Source organism: Portunus trituberculatus, chromosome 6 (genome assembly GCF_017591435.1).
Source record: "Portunus trituberculatus isolate SZX2019 chromosome 6, ASM1759143v1, whole genome shotgun sequence".
Lineage (NCBI taxonomy): Eukaryota > Metazoa > Arthropoda > Malacostraca > Decapoda > Portunidae > Portunus > Portunus trituberculatus.
The window spans coordinates 4,323,889-4,331,112 of NC_059260.1; positions in this window are offsets into that span (position 1 = coordinate 4,323,889).

Below are 7,224 nucleotides of genomic sequence, written 5' to 3' on the forward strand. Positions count from 1 at the left end.
CTTACATAACAAAATAAAAGAATCTTAAAACGACTATTTCTTGTTTTCTGACTACTGATCCTGAGAATTTTGCTTATCTCACCTTAGTTATAATCTCTGCACCACTTAACCCCTTCAGTACCATGACGCGTTTTCATATTCATTTTGCTTACTATTTGGTCATTTCATACAGCTTCAGAAACTTATATGAAAATTAAAATAGTAAAGACTGTGACCATTAATCTTCAGACCTCCATAGACCCTTCCTAATGTCAATGAAATGGTCTAATCGCACACAAATCTCAAAGTAAAAATGTGTCCCAGTATTGAAGGGGCTAAAGACTTCTATCAGTTTCCCTTTTAACCTTCGTCTCTCTAATGTAAACCTAAAAACAGCAACTTCCTTCTGTACCTCATTATTTCCTGTCGTATCTAATTACTGATCCTGAAAATTTTGCTCGGGTCACCTCTGAATCATTTAACCCCTTCAGTACTGGGACACATTTTTACCTTGGGATTTGTGTACGATTAGACCATTTTATTGAAAATAGGAAGGGTCTACGAAAGTCAGAATATTAATGGCCAGTCTCCACTATTTCAATCCCCTACATAAGTTTCTGAAGCTGTATGAAATCACCAAATAGTAAACAGAATCAATATAGAAATGCGAGATCTAGGTATGATTGGACGATTTTGACATTAGAAAGGGTCTATGGAGGTCAGAAAACTAATGGCCACAGTCTCCACTATTTCAATTCCCACACATAAGATTCTGAAGTTATATAAAATCACCAAATAGTTACCAGAAGGAATAGGAAAACGCATCGTGGTACTCAAAGGGTTAAAGACTTTTACCAGTTCCCTTCTTAACTTTCGTTTCTCTAATGTAAACCTAAAAAGGGCAATTTTCTTTCGTAACTATTTTTTGTCGTATCTAATTAATGACCATGAATATTTTGCTTGAGTCACTTGTTATATCATATCCCTATACCACTTAAAGACTTCTATCAGGTCCCTTCTTAATCCTCGCCCTTCTCATGCAATCCTAGTAGCTGCAACCTTCTCTCGCAAACTTTTCCTAGGCGAGGCAATGACTAAGGTAAGAGGGAAACTGGCCAAGGGAAACAACATGCACAAACCTTCCACTGAGGCGCCACTTCTAAGAGACAAATGACTCAACCAAACGTATGATGGTCCTGTAGCCCCGCTCCCCCCCTTCACTCCACTTCCTCCTTGTGTGGATTCCTTACCTACCACCACTTGAGTTTCCGCGTCACGTCACCTTGACCACCTGACCGTGACTCCTTCTTACCTGTCGGGGTAAAAAAGAAAAATAGGAAAATTAGGACTTCACTCCCCAAATCATATGCTGAGAGAGAAAAAAAATACATCCTTTAAACTTTGCACTCCCGGCAAGAAACGCAACTTATTCACAGTAATGGGGTCATTTCCTTTACGTCACAGGGGAGAGGAAACGTTTACTGGACACGCTTATCTCACAATGCTAACGCTGCTGGATCTACGCTATTTCCGAATCTGCACCTGACAACCTCCCCTCCCCCCTCCCAAGGACACTTCCACTCTTTTTCTTTCGTGACTCATTACTCAATCCTTTCACTGGTAAAAAAATAAATGTAAGGAAAATTGTAGGACGATGCGAACTTTCCCATGGAAGAGTGAAGACAAAGGAAGGGCAAATATTAGGTGGAGAGGGGGCAGTGAGGGCAGATAGAGGATGGTCTGTGACTTTTGAATGGAAGAGACAACGAGTGGACGAGTGTGGGGAGCAAGTAGATGAGGAGGAGGACGAAGGAGAGAGGAAGGATGAGGAGGACGTAGAAGAATAAGAGGAGTTATTTTTTTTATTTGATTTGACACATTTATTAAGATCAGTACTACGTAGAGAGAAGACGAAGAAGAGGAGAAGGATGAGAAGGACGAAGAAGAAGAAGAAGAGAAAGTTTGTGATTTGATTTGACACATTTATTAAGATAAGTACTGCGTAGAAATCTCAAAAGGCTGATGGTACATAGGTATCTGCCCACCCCTTCACAATATGGCAGCATAAGAGAATGTTTATCAGTACACAGCAGTATCTATATTAACAATAAAGATAACAGTAGAAGAGGTGCCGCCGTGGTACAGTGGAACCATGCGTGCTTTGGGGTCCGAGGGGTCTCCAAGCGCACGGGTTGGAATCCTGTCCACGGTCCGAGTGTAGGTTGGGCTTCCTCACTCTGGGCAACGGTTTCCTAGCGGGTGGGCTTTGAGATAGGAGGTACCACAAAAAGTATCCCCTTTAGCCCAGAAATTCCCGTGAAAAGCCCACATGGTATAAAAAAAAAAGTAGTTTTCATTACTGCGATCATGACTGAAATAATATTAGCAGCAATAAAAAGTAACAATGGTAACAATAGCAATCTTTCCTAAAATGTCTAAATTATTTCCAGCTATTGGTTATGTAATATATATCATGTCATACTATATCCCTAATGTTCCTGTATGTTTGAAGAAGTTGTGAAATTTTTATCATAGTTGAACATGTGAGTGATTTGGTGAGTGACAGGAGGGAGGCGAGGAGTGAGTGTGACAAGCGAGGGGAGTGTGGCACGTAGTTGGGAGTATGGCACGTAGTTAGGAGTGAGTGTGGCAGGTGAGGGCAGTGTGGCACGTAATGGGGGGAGTGAGTGGGCAACATGTTAAGTAGCGATGGCAGTGTAGAACAACGGATCATGTCTCGTCAATGTGAGCTGAACTTCTGTCAATTTTGTGTGCACTCAAACTGATCCAGAAAGGAAGTGTGGATGTTTGGCTCCTTCGTGACAGTCGCTGCAAAATGGGAACCCAGCTCTCACCAACCTTGTGACAGAAAGCAAGGCAGTCCGGAGGGAGCTCGACTTCAGTAGTAGTAGTAGTTGTTGTTGTTGTTTTTGTTTTTGTTGTTGTTGTTGTTGTTGTTGTTGTTGTTGTTGTTGTTGTTGTTGTTGTTGTTGTTGTTGTTGTTGTTGTCATTGTTGTTGTTGTTGTTGTTTTTGTTTTTGTTGTTATTGTTGTTGTTGTTGTTGTTGTTGTTGTTGTTGTCATTGTTGTTGTCATTGTTGTTGTTGTTGTTGTTGTTGTCATTGTTGTTGTTGTCATTGTTGTTGTTGTTGTTGTTGTTGTTGTTGCTGTTGTTGTTGTTGTTCTTTCTGTTGTTGTTGTTGTTGTTGACGCTGTTTAAAAATGTGTGTCGTATCTATCAATAATCACATTTACGAGTACATGTACAGTACGTAAAATATTCATTACAACCTTGATAAATCAACATTTTTTCGTTAATCCGTTAAAACTAAGATGATTTCCAAGTTGTTGGCTTGCATCATCTTTACTGCATTGCATCATTACTATCATCTCCTCCTCCTCCTCCTCACCGTCACAATCCGGCTTTTCTTTCCGCCCTCCCCCCCCAAGGTGAATAGTACATCATTGCGTATTATCTCAAGTCTTTTCTTATTAAGCCTTCTTTGATGTACATTTGTTACCTACTGTGTGCCGACATCCGCCTCGGTAACGTAGATAGAAGTCGTGGAAATAGTAGAAGTAGTAGTAGTAGTAGTAGTAGTAGTAGTAGTAGTAGTAGTAGTAGTAGTAGTAGTAGTAGAAGTAGTAGTAGTAGTAGTAGTAGTAGTTGTTGTTGTTGATGATAAAGTAATACTCTTATCTTTTTTCTTTTCCATACTACACACAATCTCTCTCTCTCTCTCTCTCTCTCTCTCTCTCTCTCTCTCTTCGTAGGTCCGTTTTCTTTGTTCCGACTTTCACTTATCAATTGCATCCTTTTTCTCTTCCCTCCTCCTCCTCCTCCTCCTCCTCTTTCTCTTTTTCCTCCCTTCTCCTCTCTCCCTCTTTTCCGTTTTTCCTTCCTCCTTTCCATAAGTCTCTCTCTCTCTCTCTCTCTCTCTCTCTCTCTCTCTCTCTCTCTCTCTCTCTGTGTGTGTGTGTGTGTGTGTGTGTGTGTGTGTGTGTGTGTGTGTGTGTGTGTGTGTGTACTACTACTACTACTACTACTACTACTACTACTACTACTTCTGTTTTAGTTGTGAAAGACTGAATTTATTAGTGTAAAGAAGAAATTAGTTTAGCAGTGAAGATTGAAAAGTTTGGTAGTAAAATAAAATTTTTGGAGTCAACCAAAAGAAAGTTTAGCAGCGAAACAAATCAAGTCCAGTCGTGAAAAAAAAAGATTGAAGGAAGGTAAGTAATGAAAGAGACAGCTGAACACTACAAAATAAGAAAGTGTAGCAGCAAAAATTGAAAAAATAATGTCAAGCAATGAGAAAATACAAAAACTGAGTGTGCCAGTAAGAACATTTAAAAAGTAACAAGCAAAAAATAAAAACAACACAGTGTGCCTATAAAAAAAATAAAGAAAAAAAAACCGAAGGATAATTATAAGAAAACAAAAAGAAAAAAAAAACAAGAGCACATACATCATATTAATCCCACAGCACCCCCCACCCCACCCATCCCCCTCAACTCATGGGATTCTCAACTTAGGCTTTGCAAACACCAAGGGGTTCACAAGAAGATCTCCATGGGTACTTCGATGGCTAACCTAACCTAACCTTACCTAACCTAACCTAATCGAACCTAACCAAACCTAACCTAACCTTGAGATGTAGCGGTATCCTTTCCAGCACCATTGAGTTAGCGTCAGTCACTATATTAACACTGTTCAATGTCAATGGGGGTTCGGGTGGATGGTCTTATCACTCAGTGGGGTCCTTAGCGAGAAAAAGTTGAGAAATCCTGCGTCTAGTGAAAGGCACTCCCGTCACTGAAAAGTGTGTTTGTGCCTCTTCTCACAACTCACCTTGACCCTCCGGTTCGTCCGCTGGCTCTTGCGTGGACAAGTTTGTAAGGGGAGAGGGGGGAGGGAGGTGTCTAGAGGGGGGAGAGGCTAGTATCTACAGTTTTCCGTATATTAAAAGGCCCGTCCAGCTCCACCTCCACTCATTCCACTCGCTCGTGCTCCACGGGCAACACCACCACTGCCACGCCGCTACCACCACCACCGCCACCACCACCAACATCACCACCTCCATCTCCACCTCCACCACCACCACCACCATCATTATGGCTGGGATCCAGGAGGACGGTGGATCTCCCCGAGCTCGTGAGACTTTATTTGCCAGAGGGTGTGGACTCTCTCCAGCACCCTCCCTTCCACCACATGGGAGGAAGAGGAGGAGGAGGAGGAGGAGGAGGAGGAAGAGGAGGGAGAAGAAGAGGAGGCGGCCAGAGTGTATACATGGGAGGCCAGTCTTCTGCGGGTCTTAGAGGAGCTACAGAAGGAAGAGACGAGTGGGACATGGCACCAAGTACATCCGGCATGGGCGGTGGAGCAGCACCAAGTCTCTACATGGGAGGAGCTCAAGGAGCAACCCTGGGAGGAGGAGAAGGAGGAGAATATGAGAGTCCTTTCATGGGAGGAGCAGTAAGCATAGCGGCACGTGGAGGAGAAGGAGGATATGGGAGTCCTTTCATGGGAGGATCAGTGGGTTCGACAGCAGGTGGAGGAGGAGGAACCCTGGAAGGAGAAGGATATGGGAGTCCATTCATGGGAGGAGCAGTGGACATGGCGGCGGCAGCAGCAGCAGCAGCAGGAGAAGGAGGAGAAAGAGGAACCCTGGAAGGGCAAGGATATGGGAGTCCTTTCATGGGAGGAGCAATGGGGGTGACAGCAGGAGGAGGAGGACGAGTAAGAGGAGGCCGAAGACGAGGAGACCCGAACAGCCTGGCGGCGAAGAGAGCAGAGAAGCACCGCGCAAAGGTCAAGGAGGAAAAGACCCGCCTGACGAGGCAAGCGGAGGAACTCGAAATAGAAAACGAGATGCTGGAGAGAGAGCGCCAGCAAACACAGGAATCCGTCAATGCACTGGAGGCTTTGATGCGCAGCAGAATGAACTTCCCAGGATACCAACCCTAAGGAACCACACAGGAACCCTAAAGGAACCGCCCTCCTTCTTCTACACTTGTCTCTTTCAAGGGGACGAGGAGCAGCAAGGTGTGGTCTGCGTGTGTCTTGTCAGTAAAGATTTGAAGATTTTTTTTTGTCTAAGAATAGCACTGTGTTTGTTTACTTGTTTGTCATAACTCTTCTTCTTTTTTTCTCCTCCTTCTTCTTTTTTTTCTTCTTCTTCCTCTTCGTCTTTTTCCTTTTTTCCTTGTTTGGCATTTTTTATTTGGAAAATTTTCATCTAATTTTTTTTTTTTCCCGACTATTGTGTAGAAGTAGTAGTAGTAGTAGTAGTAGTAGTAGTAGTAGTAGTTGTAGGGATCGGGCAGATGTCCACGCGTAGGTTTGAATCCCACCACATACCGCTTTGAAGCTATGCCATTTGTCGAGTGGTTTAAAGTTACCCACATGTCACCATGATACCCAGGCTGTAGGTGGTTACTCCAAAGATGCGCTTGGGTGGTGATATGGGCCCTAATATGGGTACCATTTACAAATAAAATTGCCTGCGCCACTAACGAGCAGAAACTTAACAGTGCTTCCAATACTCCTCAAGTTACCTAGAGGCGCTATTGGCCATAACGTTAGAAAAAAGTAGTAATAGTCGTTATGTCGTAAATTTTATGTATATGTGCAATAAATTTTGTTCATTATAAGAATATGTACCTTGTAGTAATAAATGTTTTGGTGTTCCAGTATGTTTATCTCTTCTCCTTTATCAATTTCATTTATTATTCTTATTCATTTATTTTTTTTCCAGTCGTATCGTTCCGAAAATTCTCTCTCTCTCTCTCTCTCTCTCTCTCTCTCTCTCTCTCTCTCTCTCTCTCTCTCTCTCTCTCTCTCTCACGGACGTTTCTTTTGCTCCCAATTTCACTTTCTACTAATTTATTCTTTAATTTTTTTCTTCTTAGTTATCAAGATTTTCCTCCTCTCGCCTCCCTCCTGCACAGATGTACAAAAGACGGATCTTGTGCATCTGTGCGTCTTTGTGCTCCACACCTCACACACCTCACACACACCTCACACCTCACACACCACACACACCTCACACACCTCACACGCGTCACAACATTCATTCTTCGATCCTTCGTTTGACACATGGAAGATTGAGTTCTCGCCTGATCGCCTGCACCGCTCTGTTCTTGGGGCAGTTCAAGATAACACGCATGACTTCATTTTGTAGCTTCTCTGTTTCATCACTCTTTTTCTCGTCAAAATAAGCGAGGGCTGCTCCTGCGATCATG